The sequence below is a fragment of the Manis javanica genome, chromosome Y, assembly GCF_040802235.1.
Source record: "Manis javanica isolate MJ-LG chromosome Y, MJ_LKY, whole genome shotgun sequence".
Classification (NCBI taxonomy): Eukaryota; Metazoa; Chordata; class Mammalia; order Pholidota; family Manidae; genus Manis; species Manis javanica.
In genome coordinates this window covers 5,971,967-5,990,299 of record NC_133175.1, presented here as the reverse complement: position 1 = coordinate 5,990,299, position 18,333 = coordinate 5,971,967, and positions in this window count along the sequence as shown.

Sequence of the window (18,333 nt, the reverse complement as noted above, 5' to 3'; positions counted from 1 at the left end):
TTGTATTTAAAACTAGAAAAATTGTTTATGACAAAGGGTATATTCACAGTTTCATTTTCAGAAGATTGCTGTCAATATATAAGCCAACTTAAGGGAAAGTGTACAGTCTTTTGTAATAAATAGCTGGTACTAATATGTAAATGGCAAAGGGGTATATGGTATATTAATGTCTGTTAACTTTTAGGCAAGAAAAAATTTTGGATTAGGAATCAGCTACAAAAAATAATTTTTCTTACGTCTGCTGCATTCTGCAACCAGTATATCTTCTTCATAGCAATTGGATCAAAAGAGTTCATCCATATCAATCATACCAGTAGTATCTTGTTGATTTTTAGTTATTGCAGCTTTGTTAAGGCTGAGAAGTAGCCCTTGAATTAATATGGATAATGCTGGAAAAACTGGTATACAGCATTGTTTCAGGGTATTTTTCATTGCCCTATTGCTCTGTTACTACTTCAATACTTTAAAACTGGGTAATTATGCTAATGGTAACATTTAGGATGTCACACTGTAAGTTTGTGTAGCCACTGAGGACAAAATTACCTGAATGAGAGAAATTTACCCCCAAAAGATCTGTTCGCCAAGAGTTTTTATGTCTTATGGAAGAAAAAAACTATAGTAAGGGGAGATATGTGACAAACAAGCAGTTTTTAGTTATAGATATTCTTTATTTTCAATGTTGGACATTACATTCTTTGATGGGATTTAAAAACATGGAAGTTTTAAAAATAGGCATTTTTAAGATATTAAAATAAATATGCAGAACATTGTTCTGCAAGAATGTATGGAACATAATAGGAGACTGTATTTGATGTGTTTTCTTTCTGATAGAGATTATTAGGTGAAGGTTCTAAAATTTTGTCTCTACAGGAGACCACTGAAGTGGATGTCATCAGAATTCCAGTGTTTTGAAGTAACATTGCACCAAGATGCCTGGCTGATTTTCTAGTCAGTAACAATTTACGTGAGGCAAGAATTGTCCCAGATCCTTTTCCATTCCAAAACTCAATTGTTGTGGAGTTTGAAACATAAACTTCTCATAAGTGTAATTCTGAAGTACTGTTTTAGAATAAACATTTGCTTCGGAATTCCAAGAAACTCGAATTGATACTCTATTTAAACAGAAATGGTAACTTGTGAATGTGTGTAATATTTTGGAACCAGTTTATAAAATAAATATCCCACAAAAAAGATACATCCCATTCTGTACTATTGAATATTTTGCTGTTTTGTTTTATAGAAATTATTTTGCTTAATTCACAAATAGAATTTGGTTTGAGAGTAATTTTGTCCTGTGGTGGGTTTTGGTTCTGGTTATTCTTTTATTCTTAAGGACTACACATTAAAATTAATTATTGGCAAAATATGCATTGGAATAACAATGAGTTCAGTATTTCAAATACATTGTGCTGTTGTGCGAAAACGGATTCACCCTTTGCCCATGTGTGTAAGGATTTAGAGGAAAGAAAACTAAGCAATGACAATTCAGAAATTTCCCACATTAAACAAAATTATATTTTTGGCACATTCTTACAAGCAGCTCTTATTGTTTACGTTAGTTATATTCTATAAAGTCATTGTGCACACTGAGTTAGCAAACATTGAACCAGTGCTCCTAGAGGAAATACAGGGTTAGATCCTATAAAACTGATCAGATTTTCATGAGCCTATTGATATATTAGCTGGTCTTATATCCATATATGCATGAAGACACCTTACTTCATATCCATTGTCAATCCATATTGAACTCAGGTCTACCAGCCTTATGACTCATCCTTAGTCAATGCTTATATAAAATCTAATTTCTCCGTAAGGCATGACAGAGCCTTCCTATGCTTCAGAATACTAGACAGCACTTAATATTTTGTTTGGTGACCATTAAGAGCAAAAGCGCAACAAGAAGCAGGAAAAAAAGAAGTAGAAGTGGAACTCACCAAGAAAAATACATATGTACAAAGGTCACTTTCACCTTTCTTAGCTCTGTCTGGGGACATTCATACGAGGCTACTAGAAACTTTGGCTATTTTGTGCACTTCATTGAATGGCAACACAGTGTTGAGTGTGAGATTACAAGTGAATTTTACTAACCAGACATATTAGTAAATACAGAATCTACAAATGTTAAATATATTTCTGTGAATTTAATGGCATTTTAATGGACAAGGAGGTTTGGGGTTTTTTTGACAAAAAGCATGTGGAACTGAAAAAGTAGCAATACAAATATAAATGGAAGGTATTATTTCCACTACATATAATCCGTAATCTACATAACCAATCTCTTATTTTAGGGTTTCTTTGGTACTACAGAAATATAAAGCCAGAGAGATTCTTTTTTTATACATGTGATTAAAAAAGTATTTTATTGGGATATAATGTCAAAAGCTGTATTTACTTAATGGTGTACAAGACAGTGACTTTCGGAACAAGTATACACCTGTGAAAACATCACCATCAAGGACATAGGTTATATTCATCACCGCCCGTAGTATCCTCCCACTGTTTTTTTCGTATCATTAATCCACAGTTACATGAGGAACATTATGGTTACTAGACTCACCTCATCACCAAGTTGCCCCCACAAATCCCATTAGAGTCAGTGTCCATCAGCATAGTAAGATGCTGCAGAATCACTACTTGTCTTCTGTGTGTTTCAAGAGCCCTCCCCGTGTCCCCCTCCACACATTATACATGCTGACAATAATGCCCCCTTTCTTTCCCTTTACTCTCCCTTACACCTCCCTTCCCTCCCAGCCTCCCTAGTCCCTTTCCCTTTGGTAACTGTTAGTCCATTCTGGGGTTCTGTGATTCTGCTGTTGCTTTGTCCCTTCAGTTTTTGCTTTGCTCTTATGCTTCACGTACCAGTGAAATCATTTGGTACTTGTCTTTCTCCACGTGGCTTAGTTCACTGAGGGTATACCCTCTAGCTCCATCCATGTTCTTGCAAATGGTAGGATTTGTTTCCTTCTTATGGATGAATAATATTCCATTGTGTATATGCACCACATCTTCTTTATCCATTCATCTACTGACGGACACTTAGGTTGTCTCCATTTCTTGGCTATTGTAAATAGTGCACAGATAAGTCAAGTAGTGATTCTATAGCATCTTCCTACGCCGATGGACAGTGTCTTAATGGCGTATGTGGGCAGGTGGACTTGGTGATGGGGGAGAGTCTAGTCAGCGTAATGTGCCTCATGTAATTGTAGATTAATCATGCCAAGTTAAAAGAAAATAAAAAAGTTTCTGTCTTTTACTGGCTTATTTCTCAATCGAAATTTAATTCCTCAATCTTCTCCCTTTGTTACTTATATACAAAAAGTAGAACTGCACAAATAATGTTTCTTCATGTTTAATTTTTATTAGTGAATCCTAATATCTAAACCTTATATTGGATAAAAATACACAGATCAGGCACACTTCAATTTGAATTTCAGTGATTAAGGAAAATAACTACGTATTCAAATAATTAAATTAAAAAATTAGAGTATGTTTTTCCCCAGTACTTATTAGTACTTTTCCTCCTTCTGCTCACCCATGAACTACTTTTACTTTACTTGGAAGTTCTGTGAATTTCAAATTGAATTTTAAGTGCCCGTAATGAGTCAGGTTTCCCCCAAACGACCCAAAGATTTGATAACTCAGTTGAAAGAGTCGTGTTAACACAATTAGAGCAATGAAATTGGTTCTTGTTTGTAACTTACTTACATAAAAGGCTACAGATTAGAATTAAAATCAGCCAGATGAAAAGACACATGAGGCAGAGTTGTGGGACTTAAAACTAGGTCAAAGCTCCTAGTTGCCTTCTCTACATGAACGTATGGATAATGGTAAGTCATTCCACTAGCAGAGATGTGTAACAGTATGCATAGAGTATTAAGAGGAAAGCGCACATAAACTTTAATGCTGACTTTTCATTGACTCAATCTTTTAGATATGAATCTTGATAATGCAAGGTAGGCTCCCATATAAATCTCACTGTGGTAAGTATCGGCTGAAACCCAAAAACAACAGGTAAACAGGTTTTATCAGGGAGGATATTCTGAGACTTAGAGGCTTACCACTGTGCAGGAGGTAGACTCTTTACTACACAGCCCACCCTCCAGCTGTTTCTACATAAAAACCATTTATATTTTGCTGAGCGTCTATATTCTGTTTTACTTTTGTATAGCAGGTACAGCAACACATTATCAATATAGATACCCTAACATGTGAAGGAACCAGTATGGGTGGATGTAGATTTTTTAAAATGCATCCTTTAAATCCTATTGCATAGGTTTTCATATTTCTGTAGTAACTTGATTACTAATTTTTCCTTTTACCTGCTAAGTATATCTTCAGATGAAGTTTTGTAAAAATAGTTAGTATAGATGACTAGTTAACTCCATTTCTTCCTCAGCTAGTTATTTTCTGTAATATTAACATGCGAAAGGGACTTCAAATCAGTTTCCCAATACATCTAATCAATTCTAGTACTATATACAAAAAGTAGTTAAATCTGATCAACTATGCTGGTATCACAGTAAGTAAATATACAATTCAGTTTAATTATAGAACGTATCAGTAAGGATTGCAAAGGCATTACTTGCTATGGCTATGTGACAGAATCGGTGTTTGCTCTAATATCCCATATTTGTATGGATAGGCATTATTACAGTTCACTGTGATTTCAGTTATCTCTGGATATCACTTTCCCAAACCTAGCCCAAGAATCTAAAAGGGTAGAAGAAATTTCCCCATACCCTTCAGCATCATGCTAATCCACTTAATCTTTACTGGTCCTATGTTTGATTCTTCTGTAAGAACATTAATATAAATTATTTAACAATGCTTTCTCAGTAAATGCAGGATATCGTTCAGAATGTCCTTAGCTTGCTTTCTTGCTCTCCTCTAAAGTCATTATGAGCAGGAAACAACTACAAAAACCCACAACTTAAAGCTTTATTTTAAGTTCAGTTTATGGTGAATTGATAAGAGCACAGCCATAGAAGCTCTACTACTACCTCACTATTAACCTCTGGAACTTAATGTGACTCCTATATACTTCATTTTCATCATGTGTAAAATGAGTAAATGTGTGAGTGTTAAGTAGTATATTCTAAGAGCCTACACTGTACTTAAGATGAATTCCTACATCTTTTCATTTTCAAAATTTTTACTACAATATTAGCTTGAAGATCCAGACACTTGTTTTATTTCTACAGAAGCCGCAAACAATAAATTTCATCCCTTGTATTGTTTTCCATCATTATGACAATCATTTTACTTACTCCTGCAGGATCATAACCACGGGGGAATACAGTACCAAATAGCTAACATTTCATTTGCCTTAGGGTCTTAATACTACTACTGTTTATAGAGAAAATTCTAAATACCCTGTTAGTCTCCCCTAATTCTTTTCATACCTGAATATTTAATTGATTGCATTTAGCCTTTCAAATAATCACTAGCCCTTCTGGAATCAGCTTCTAGTATGCCAATAGCTAGTGTCTTCCATTTGTCTTTTCTGGTAACTTTCCCATCCATCAGTGGTTATCTGTGAAAGGAAATAATTTGTTCACCAGTGAGTTTAAATAGATGCAAAACCCTTAGTTAATGTGAACCATCGAACATTAATCAGAAATGAAAGCATAGTTAGGAAAGACTCAGGTATTGAGAACACTAAGGAATTTTTTAATCCTGTATATTACTATCACTAATCCATATTAAAAGAATAGGTAAGAGCATTTGAGCATTTCTGAAATGTCAATTTGCTGTAAACACTTTAGGTATATTACGTCAGTTCTTAAAGCAGACCTGTTTTGGGGGTGGGTGCTTAATTATTCCACATTGTAGGTAAGAGACTTGAAGAGAATAAAGGTCCCAGTAATATGTGACACAGCAGTGATTTGAACCCAGGAAGTTCATTGCATAGTACAAACTTCACCATCCTAAAATAAAAACAAATCTCAGAAGTACGTTTTGTATCATAGTTTTATTCACCCAGGGTGGACTTACTATTTTCAGTCAAAATAATTATAATCTGTATGTGGAAAGTTTGGATTGCAAACAATTATTTTTGTAGTTTCATTTTTTAAGGTGCCCTAAAATGAAGTGCAAATTCACTCTTGGTTCTCATAAGCACCACCATGAAAATCCTGTTATGTGCAAGCAGGTATGTTAAGCACCAACTCTTTAATAGCCAACACTTTACATAGAGACCATATAGCTCAAGTGATTTCCAACCCTGACTGCAGATCAGAATTCTGACTTTAAAATATAAATAACATAGTCCCATCCTGAAACAAACTAAACCTCAAGTTACTTAGGGCTGAATTCAGGTGCAGTATGCTTTCAAAGTTCTAAATGTAAAAAATATTCAGATGCCAGGGCCTACTCCTATAATCTGAGAAAACGTGACTGGCAGATTATCTGTCAACTTAATTTTTTTAAGCTCCCAAGGCATGTTTGAAAACCATGATGTAAAGCTCATACATCATAAATAGTGTTTAGTTATATCACATTATCCTTAGAGTTTCTGAAACAGGAATATGGGAGTAGTTTACTTGAGAGTTTCTGGCTTCGAAGTTTTAGGTTGTTGGCCAGGGATGTAGTCATGTAAACCCTTCACTGAGTTGGAGGAGGCACTTCTTGGAGGTTCGCTCACATGGATGTCAAGTTGATGCTCATCATTTGTTGACAGAAGATCTCGCTTGCAACCCACATGGTGCTGTCCTTAGATTTGCCTAAGTGTACTCAAAACATAACTTCCTAGAAAGAGAAATCCTTGGGAGTCACACCTTGCTTCTTTTGCCATATTCTATTTGTTAGAAAAATGATTTCATGTGTAAACCTGACTGGGCCACAGTGTACTCAGATATTTGGTCAAGTATATGGTATTTCTACGTAAGGTCAACATTTGAATGGTAAAATGAGTAAAGCAGATTTTTCTGTCTAGGATAGATAACCTTTTCCAATCAACTGAAGAACTTAATAGAGCACAAAGGATAATGTGGAATTCCTCCTACCTATTTGAGCTAGGACACTAGTCCTTTTGGCTTTTGGAATCAAAGTAAAAATCACATCTTCCTGGGTCTAAGATCAAGGCTGCTGGATTTCATACTGGGAATTTAAACACTGGGTCTCCACCTTGCTGTATACAGATAATAGGGCTTGTCAAACTCCATGATTTTGGGTAAAGTAATTCCTTATAGTAATTCTCTTTGCATAAATGCAGATATACATTCATACATATTTTTTCTGTTTCTCTGGAGAACTCTAAATTACAGGAAATCATAAGTCCAGCCTACATTAAGGGTAACAATTGCAGCTCTTTTTAATTACCTTACACATCATGTTAACATGTAAGCTTTTTATTTCCATAATTTTTAAAAATTGTAACAGCAATTAGACCACATGCCTTTTAATCAGAATTAAAAGGCATCCAGATTGGTATGGAAGAAGTTTAACTGCCGCTGTTTGCACATGACGTGATATTGTACATAAAAAACCCTAAAGAATCCACTCCAAAATTACTAAATGTAATACCTGAATTCAAAGTTGAAGGATACAAAATTAATACAGAGAAATCTTTTGCTTCCTATACCTAGTGATGAACAAGCATAAAGAGAAATCAGGAGAACAATTCCATTCACAACTTTGTGAAAAAGAATAAAATACCTAGGAATAAACCTATCCATGGAAGAGAAGACATTGTGGGTAAAATTGTAATATTTCCAGAATGTCTCGCCTGGCTTTGGTGCATTTGAATACCCTCAGTGCTGAAGAGAAATTCATCTCCTTGTCAGTGGGTAATTACCTGGGCAACCATGAGTGTATGAACCTGAGAGGTTAGGGGAAAGGGTTTACTTGGCTGCTTCTTCCAGAGCAAGGGAAAGAGACGGTGCTGGACTATAGTTTGTAAGCAATAAACAGGTTTTAAACTTTATTTATCCCTTTGATCTCACATTTTAGAGATATTTTGCCCTGGGATTTCCTCCCCATGGACATATAGACACACACAATGAAAACTACAAGACACCCCTGAGAGAAATGAAAAAAGATACCAATAAAAGGAAACACATGCTGTGTTCATGGATAGCATTAACATTGTCAAAATGGCCATCCTGCCTATAACAATCTACAGATTAAATGCAATCCCTACCAAAATAGCAACGGCATTCCACAACGAGCCAGAGCAAAGAGTTCTAGAATTCATATGGAACACAAAAGACCCCGAATACCCAAAGCAATCCTGAGAAGGAAGAAGAAAGCTGGGAGAATTATGCCCCCCAACTTCCGGCTCTATTACAAAGCCATGGTAATCAAGAGAATTTGGTACTGGCATAAGAAGAGACACATAGACCAGTGGAACAGGCTAGGCAGTCCAGATATAAAACCAAGCAAATATGGTTGATTAATATATGATATAGGAAACCATGAATATACAATGAGGAAATTGCTGCCTCTTCAACACTGGTGTTGACAAAAGTGGGCAGCTATGTGAAAGAGAATGAAACTGGATTATTGGCTAACCCCATACACAAAACAAAACTCAAAATGGATCAAAGACTTGAATGTAAGACATGAAACCATAAAACTCTTTGAAGAAAACATATGAAAAATCTCTTAATCATAAACAACATTTTCCTGAAAGCATCTCCTCAGGCAAGGGAAACAAAAGCAAAAAAGAACAATTGGGACTACATCAAGCTAAAAAGCTTCTGGACGACAAAGGACAGCATCCATAGAACAAAAATGCATCCTACAGTATGATAGAATATATTTGTAAAATATATCTGAAAAGGGGTTAATATACAAAATATTGAAGAACTCACACACCTCAACACCCAAAAAAGCAAATAACTCTACTAAAAAACAGGCAAAGGACATGAACAGTCACTTCTCCAAAAAAGACATTCAGATGGCCAACAGGCATATGGAAAGATGCTCCACATCTCTAATCATCAGGGAATTGCAAATTAAAACCACAATGAGATATCACCTCACACCATTAGGATGGCCCTCACAGAACAGATTAGGCATGGTAGGAGGAGGGTCTATGGTTAATAAATTTAGGATTGACTGGACTAAACAAAGTCTGATGGATTTCTTTGTTAAAGAGCTTTGCAGAACCTTTAATATGTTCATTGAGCCTTCAAAGATCATCACAATGTGCCTAACTTATGTGGCCAAGGAATGATTGCTTTAATGAGCATCTTGCACTTTTGGAAATGTCCCACTAGATGAACAATCACTTCTATAACTATTGTTATGATTAAAAGGCAAGTCAAACTACTACTCTTTGTCAAAAGGTCATCTTTAAAGACATAATAACAAGGATCTGCATCTTCCCATCTTTCCTCTCTTAATTTGGCTTTGTAGTTCCATTCCAAGTAATAGATTATTAGTGATCATAAAAGATTGCATGTAGGGCATTTTCCACTTTACAATGAACTTCCCCCCTTCCTCTATCTGCTTTCTACACATTCTACACATTAAAGAACTAGAAAGATCTATATTCTCATCTCCATATTAAAAGGATGCAAAAATGAATCCCATAGAAACTGAGCTTCAAAGTCACACTCAGTCAATGACTGGGCTGTTCCTGGAGCACAGGCTTTCCTACGCTGGACTATATCCATGGCAAACCCAGTCGCTCTTCTGTCCACACTGGTCATACCCTCCCTATCAGGTGCTGCATTTATCTCACTGTTTATCTGCAGGTGGGGGGCATTGCTGAGGACTCCTTTATGGCTCAATTTGGGCGTTTTCTTTCATCTGCTAATTAAATCATGCACTTTTCTTGTAGGAGAGCAGAATCTTCAAGGGGAGGAGATGGAGAAAGACTAGGAACAATGAATGCTGGTGAGGATGTCTAGAAAGGGAACCCTCCTACAGTGCTGGTAGGAAGGTAAACTAGTTCAACTATTGTACAAATCAATATGGAGGTTCCTCAAAAATCATAAAATAGAAATACCACCTGACCCAGGAATTCCACTCCTAGAAATTTACTGCAGGAATATAGGATCTCAGATTCAAAAAGATTATGCACCCCTATGTTTATTGTAGCACTATTTACAATAGTTAAGATATGGAAGCAGCCTAAGTGTCCATCAGTAGATGAATGGATAAATAAGAGGTGGTACATATAAACAATGGAATGTTATTCAGGTGTAAGAAACAAACAAATCCTACCTTTTGCAAAAACCTGGATGGAGCTAGAGGGTATTATAATGTTCAGTGAAATAAGTCAGGCAGAGAAAGGCAAGTGCCAAATGATTTCCCTCATTTGTGTAGTATAGCAGTGAAGCAAAACAGAAGGAACAAAATAGCAGAATACTTGTAAACTCCAAGAAAGGACTAGTAGTTACCAAAGGGTAGGGGTGTGAAAGGGTGGGTGGTGAAGGAGAGAGAAGCGGATTGTGTTGTATCATGTTTGTTGCACATGGTGTCTGTGTGGAGTCACAGGGAAGACAGTGCAGGTCAGAGAAGACAAATAGGGACTCTGTGGCATCTTACTACACTGATGGACAGTGACCGCAATTGGATAGATATGGGGTTCGACTCAATAACAGTGAATGTAATAACCACGTTTTTCATGTGAAAGCTTCATAAGAATGTATATCAATGATACCTTAGTAAAAAAAATAATAATAAATAAATAAAATTAAAACAAGAAATGTACTGCTCTGTTTCCCTCCCAGGAGAGCAGCTCCTAGGTTTGAGAACATATCAGTTACAATTACCTGCCCAGCCCTGCAAGGTGGGCTAAGTTATTGACTGTTTGCTAAAGCGTACATTAAGAATCCTACTTCTTAACTTCCTGAGTGTTAAAATGCAATCTTATCTTTAAGAAGGAATCCTTCCTGCATTTCACTATGGTGTTTACAGCTGGGCCTGCATGTTAAATTCGTTGCTATGGTTTCAAATTACTTGATTAGGGCTAAAGGAGAAAAACCAGCATACAGATAGGTTAAAAAGACCATGGCCTGCATGTTTAACAGAATCAAGAAATGGGCTATGCTTGACATACTTTCCTTTATTTTGGTAACATTCAAACATTCCAGGCCAAGTTACTCCTGGCTTGTTGAGCTTAATGTGAGCAACTAACTCATTAACTCTGGGTCTTTTTCAGTGGGCTTTCCTAGTCTTTTTCCTCCTTCCATCCACTTATATCTATTTTCCTAACACTTATAAGCAATCTTCCACCTTGGCTCACCCATGTCTCTTGGGACTCAAGTGCAAAAACGGACTCCAACAAACTTCCCAATCCAGGTATATAACCTTGCTCGCCCCACCTTGTAATCAGCCATTGATTTGGAAATGGCCTACTTTTCCCCACCCTTGGAAACACTTCCGATATGCAGATGTACAAAGGCCAGGCAAGAGATTCTGGAAATACTGCAATTTTACCCACATTTATATCTGTTGTTAGGGCTAATTTCCATGTATGTACATAAGAGCTCTCAGAAACGTAGCTTTGAGGCAGAATGGTGGGTGTTGTCAGAGTAGGGTAAGGGCCTCCGGGAAAAGCAGGGTGGGATATTTACAGTCAGAGTCATGTAACAATGGGCAAAGAAGTTCCTACTGAAAGTTGGTACTAAGCACTTTTGCAACGTCAAGGTCACACTTACTCTCTAGGGTAAAGGTATAGACATCTTCTTTGAGATCAGTTAAAGGTCAAATGGCCAGGAGCAACGTGGCCTGGAAAGTGTGAGTGTTCTGCAAGGGTATCAGCATAACCCATGACTCTGCTGTCAGCCCTAGCAATCAGACTATGACCCAGCCCACCTTTAGGACAGGCCATATGATGCAAGTCCCCCTACCCTGCAAGCCGCCGACCCCACAGAAGCCTCCCATTCACTCCCTTCCCCTTCCTCTCCTACAACAGCCCTTCTCCCTTCCTCCCCCATCTCACCTCCTCCGCCTTCATCCCCCACAGATTAAGCCTGAGCCTTTCAGCCCCCTTTTAACTAGGTCCTGGGGGCCTCCTCTGTCTTTGCCCTCATCACCTGTTTCTCCCCTGTTGGGGACCGCCTTTGTCTTCTCACATGTCTGTAGGGAGAATGGGAAAGCACCTTCCCCTATGTCTGAACGCAGAACAGTAAAGCACAAGGTTGAGAACAACCGGTGCAGTCCTTGGAAGTTATCTGTCCACAAAAACATATCTTGTCCATGAAGATGAGCCAAGACTCCTCACTCTGAAAATAGGGAGACCTTGAAGATGTGTAGAGACACCACCCCTGTTTCTAGCTATGCCCTTCCCCTACTTGCCAATGTGGCAGGAATGGAGAACAAAGAATATTCTGTTTATGCATTCCATAAGCAACTAACCGGAGCCCTGCTGTAGCTCAGTCGGTAGAGCATGGGACTTTTAACCTCAGAGTCATGAATTCAAGCCCAACTGGAGAGGCAGAGGCAAGCAGCTGGGCTGCTGGCTGGTGACACGTGGGAGCGTCAGCCCTCCCAGTTCTTTCTTTCTTTATTTTCTTTGCCTCCCTTCCGCACATCAGGACCTGCTCGACTAGGCGCAGCTGAACCATGTCACTCCCCCACAGACTGAGCCAGAACCCTTCAGACCCCTCAGACTCAGTCCCGAAGGCCTCCCAAAATTATCGCCACCCTCTGGGACGTAGCTTAGACAGACTCACTCAAGCCCTATTACAGTATACCAGCCTTGACCCAGAAACACCTGGCGGAAGACATGTCCTATGATAGACTTCCTAGATCAAAGCTACCCCAACATTAAAGCTAAACTCAAAAAGTTAGAACAGGGCCCTGCTACCCCACAGACTAAGATCCTAACAGTGGCCTTTAAAGTCTTCCATAACCGGGAATAGGAGAAAGAACGCCATAAACAAAAGGCTGATCAGGCCAACGTCCAAATGTTGGCCCAGCTGATAAAACCACAACCTGAGCACCCTTCTACAAACAAGCGCCCCCCAGGAGCTTCTTTCAAGTGTGGACAAGAACAACATTCGTCAAGGGCATGCCCCTCCCCCAGATCTCCTACCAGCCCATGCCCCAGATGCAACAAAAAGGTCCTCTGGCGGTCTGATTGCCCAGCCACCCGAAGGGGAGGCTGGATGAACAACCCCAATCCTAAGCCCGCTGTAATGGGGCTGGAAGAAGAAGATTGACAGGGCCCAGGGGTTTCACTCCTGACCATTTACATCACCAAACAGGAGCCCAGTGTTACTTTAATAGCAGACAGTCACCCCACCTCCTTCCTCCTAGATACAAGAGCCACCTTCTCAGTCTTCTGAGAACACTGGTGTCCTACCACGCCTGCCATTACTCCTGTAGTCGGGATAGGAAGTAAACAGATTTTCCCATTAACCCCCCCCCCCTTTTATGCACAATCCAAGACAATCCCATACCTTTTTCCCACTTCTTCCTGGTTATTCCCCAGTGTCCCATCCCTTTACTAGGATGGGACATCCTTTCCCTCCTCCACGTTTCCATAACTATATCCACTCCCACAGCCCCCAGTACTCCATTTATGATGGCCCTCATAGCTGACGACCCCCTCTACCCAATGAAAGCTCCAGTTCCACCCTCATACACCCTGTAAATCCCAAAGTTTGGGACATTACAAGCCCCTCCGTGGCTCTATGTCCTCTGCCTCTATCAAATTACATAACCCCTCTCAGTATATCTGCCAGGCCCAATATACCCTAACCACTTCAGCACTCATAGGCCTCCAACCCATCATTCAAGATCTCTTAAACAAAAATTACCTCAGACCCACTCACTCCCCATTTAATACCCCCATATTAGCTGTTAAAAAAAACCAACAGATCTTTCCGCCTCGTCCAAGACCTTCGCCTCATCAATGTGGCCGTTGTCCCTATCCATCCCTTTGTTCCAAATCCATACACCCTTTCATCGCAAATCCCTGCCTCAGCATCCCACTTCTCAGTCCTAAATCTCAAGGACCCATTTTTCTATCCCTCTTGACCCCTCCTCCCAAGATTTTTTCATCTTCACCTGGATGGACCCATACACAAGACATTCTGAACAACTCACTTGGACAGTTTTGCCACAAGGCTTCTGAAACAGTCCCCATATTTTTGGACAGGTCCTGGCTCAGGACCTCAAACAGTTTAATCATGATCATGATCAGTCCGAGTCCACCTTATTACAATACGTGGACGATCTTCTACTCTGCAGTACCTCGTGGGAACAGTCTCAACTTGACACTGCCTCCCTACTTAACCTTCTAGTTTCCAGAAGTTACTGGGTATCCCCCATCGAAGCTCAAATCTCTTCCCTTTCTGTCACTTACCTCAGATTTCTCCTATCTCAACAAAGAAAGTCCATTACCTTAGATAGAAAATGGCTACTCTCTGACCTGCCCATTCCCAAAACCAAGACAGAAATCCTTTCCTTTCTAGGCCTGGCTGGGTATTTTAGAGCGTAGATCCCTAACCTCTCCCTGTTAGCAAGACCCCTATACGACCTCAGAAAGGGCCCCCCTGAAGAACCATTATCCTCCTCACCCTGGCACTCCTTCATTAAGCTCCGTCGAGCTCTTGTGGAAGCTCCAGCTCTCCATCTTCCTGATTTGTTGAAGCCCTTCTCATTATACATTCATGAGAGGTCCAGTCAAGCTCCAGGAGTCCTACATCAATATTATGGCCCATCCTTTGCCCCAGTAGCTTATCTCTCCAAGCAATTAGACCCCACAGTTCAGGGATGGGCCCCCTGCCTACAGGCATTAGCCGCTGGACAGCTCTTGTAGAAGGAAGCTCATAAACTGACATTCAGAGCGCCCCTTACCATTCCGTCCCCACATCACCTAAGTGATCTCTTAACCTAAAAAAGTTTACAGACTCTCCCTCCCTCCAGTCTCCTGACCTTACTGTCCTCTTTCCTCCAAAATCCCATTCACCCCCTTTGCCATCCATACTAGAACCATGACTTTTTCCTCCTTTACTGCTCTCTCGTTTTTTTCCCTCATTCCTATTTTCTTCCGTCATCCCCGCATCCTTTGTATGGTGATTCAAAGTCAGGCAGACTTACACACAGCATCAAACAAAAGTTACTGCCCTCATTGTCACATCAGACTGCCCTCTGAAAAGCTGCTCTGAGCCTTTATACCTCCACTTTCCTCCCTCCACCGAAGTGTTCACTAGCGGCTACCCTTATTCTCCCTACCTCTGCTTCCTCTATGATCAAAAACAAGCCTATAGCAGGTGATGGCCAGACACCTACGGGAGATGTCCCTACTGGTCTTGCGCCATTCACTACATGGGTAACTCCCAGTACCCACAGTATTACTCCTCCAACAGTTTCATAAAATATCCCAACAGCTCATTCTCCTTATCAATCCCAGATCCCTGAAACTCTTGATGGGCTGCCGGATTCACAGCCTCACTTTATTATGGGGGTCCTCTACCCCCCCACAGTACCCTTCATATCTCTAAAAGTATGTTCCTTCTCATTCCCAGATCTCTCAAGTTGCAACAGATATCAGATATTCCGAAAAAGTCATTATCCAAACTCTTGATGGCGCCTCTTCATCTACTTATCCCGGCCCCTCTTCCAATTTCTCCTATTCTTTGTTACAGCTCATTCAGGACACCACCATCTTTCTCAACCACACCCTTAACACCACCAATTGTTTCTTGTGCACATCAATACAGCGCCCACTGCTGGCGGCCATGCCCCTTAATATTTCCAACTACTCCTTCCATACAGAAGGACAACCCCTCTGCCCCCTGGCAGACATACCCCTATGGGAACCAGAATACACAGATAATATCACCATCCACCACTGTGTAAGCCCAACTCCACCCACCTCCAGCGCACTTCACTGCCTCCCAACTCCAGCACACCCTGCATTCTCGTCACCCTAATCCCACAGCTTACACTTTACAGCATAGCAGAATTACTTAAGCTCCAACCTCCCTTTCCCTCATACACAAAAAGGGCTGCTTTCCTTCCCATCATGGTCCGTATCTCTTTGACCACCTCAGCCATTGAGGCAGGATTTTCTGGGGGAGCCTTGGGTCACTCTCTATGGGCAATTAGAGATCTCAACGCCAAACTTCAGGGAGCCCTGACATCCACTGCCAGATTCTCCGGCCTCTCTCCAAAGACAAGTCACTTCGCTAGCTAAGGTCACCCTTCAAAAGGTGGGTGCCCCGTTCACCCTTCAAAACCGGTGGGCCTTATATCTGCTTACAGCTGAGAAGGGCGGCACCTGTGTCTTCCTCCGAGAAGAGTGCTGCTATTACATCAACAAATCCGGCATTGGAGAAACTGACATTACCAAACTCACCGACCTTGCCTCCAGTCTCCACTCTGCTTCCAATTCCAACCCATTCTTGTCAATACTAACAAAGCCATTCCTCACCTGGCTCTAGCCCATTGCAGGCCCCATAATAATCATTCTTCTCACCTGTCTCTTCTTACCCTGTATAGTAAAGTTCATCAAATCCCAAATCGGAAAAATCTATAATCAAACTTTCAACCAGCTTTTACTCAAGAACTATCAGCTTCTAGCCACAGAAGATCCCTCACCCTCACGTAACCTCCTCACCATACACTGAGATGGACCCCTCTCTCCGCTAGAAATTGTTCCTGGAAACAATGGCCAAAGACACCTGGCTTCTGGCATCCGTACCCTCCTGGCACCACCATTAGAATCAACAAGTCCTCGACCTATAGGTACAGGGAACCTTCATTGATTTCCAAACTGAAGAAGTCCACATCTACTGTCCTTACTGTGGGGATTTCTATCAACCCTTCCCTCCCAGTCCTCAAGCCCTCACTCCCTTCTCTGACCCCGTTTAGCAGGAAGCAGTCAGAGAGAAAAGAAATGTCCACAACCCCATAAAGGAGAAAGGGGGTAATGAAGGGCCCCCACCAGTAAGATGGCGAACTTCCAGCTTCTCTTCCATGTCCTCGGTTCCCGACGGCGCCACCTGAAGCCCTTTCACCTCTCTTTCACCTCTCACTCCCAGCATCTAGCCAATAGCCAACAGCCCCGTAGAAGTGACACCTCAATCAGCTCATGCCCCTTCCTATATAACCCAGCACATTTCCCTAATAAAGTGGATTTCTCTGGTGAGTTGCTGCTGTGTCGCTCCTTTCCTTTCAACATGGGTGAAAATGCAAAAACCCTTTTTGTCAGAACTATGCTTTTCATATAAATACAAAGTATTTTGACTAGTCCCAATATATTAGGATATTTGTAGGAATAAGAAAGCCATATAATTGTAAATACACATTTCCTCGATTTTGGAAAACATTAGCTCTGTTTACATAAGCAATTATGAACACAGTGTATTTGTATATGGGGACATTTACATATTAAATATTTCTTATGTATTTTCCTTTAATTTTGTGTTAGACCATTTTGGGGGGGGAATGCATTAGGGAATTTAGTTTATATCATACCTATTAATTCATATTATGCATTTAATCACAATGATAAGTGCCATTTTCTTTTTCTTGCTGTTAAAACGATTATGTAAGCTAGCCTTCCGGGCAGAAGTTGACAAAGCAGTAAAGAAACTTGATCCAGTCACATTTGAGTGTTTTAAAATTGAAAAAGCAAATATATCTTTTACATGATAAATTTTTTGAGAATGTAATATGAATCCCATCAGCAGGACACCCATGGATGATGCTGAAAATCCTTGCATATTTAATAGTTTCCCTAGAGGAATGTTAGTGCATTTCTTACAGAGATGCTGAGGCTCAGTTGAATGTTTTCTTTCATTTGAGGTCCTATGGTACTAAATCTGGAATAAGGAACCGAAGAGAGAAGTGATTCTTCTGACAACAGTAGCTCATTTCCTTCCATTCGAAGACTAGGAGGACAAGCACAGTTCTTTCAGCAGTCTGATTATGGCCATCCAAACAGCCCTATGTCACTTGGGCCCCGAGAGTATCATCCACAACCTCCAGGGCCCAGTGGCTTTGGACAGCAGTGCAGCAGTAGAAACTACAGGGCCTACACCATTGGAGAAAAACAAAATGCCTCCGGCCAAGAGGAAGGAGTGAAGGATGTGTAATGGCGCTTTACCTAATCATCATTCACCTTAAAGTAGTTTTATTGTTCCCTCACGAAGTAACGGGTGGCCCCCAGAACATGGGATACATCTCGGTTGCTGAGAAAGCGGAGAGGCCTTGGGATCCTGCTCAAGACCCAGCAGCCTAAACCATTCAGACAGGCAGCTTCCCACAGCCAGCTGGAATATCCCCTCCGAAGTCCTCCACCTGAACATCCTCTGCAGACTATACCCACAATGTGTTTTCTTTCCCATCCAAAAGTTTTCTACTCAAGCAACTGTTGACTTCTGCACAAGCTGGCCACACACCAAATGACACCTGAGGTCACAT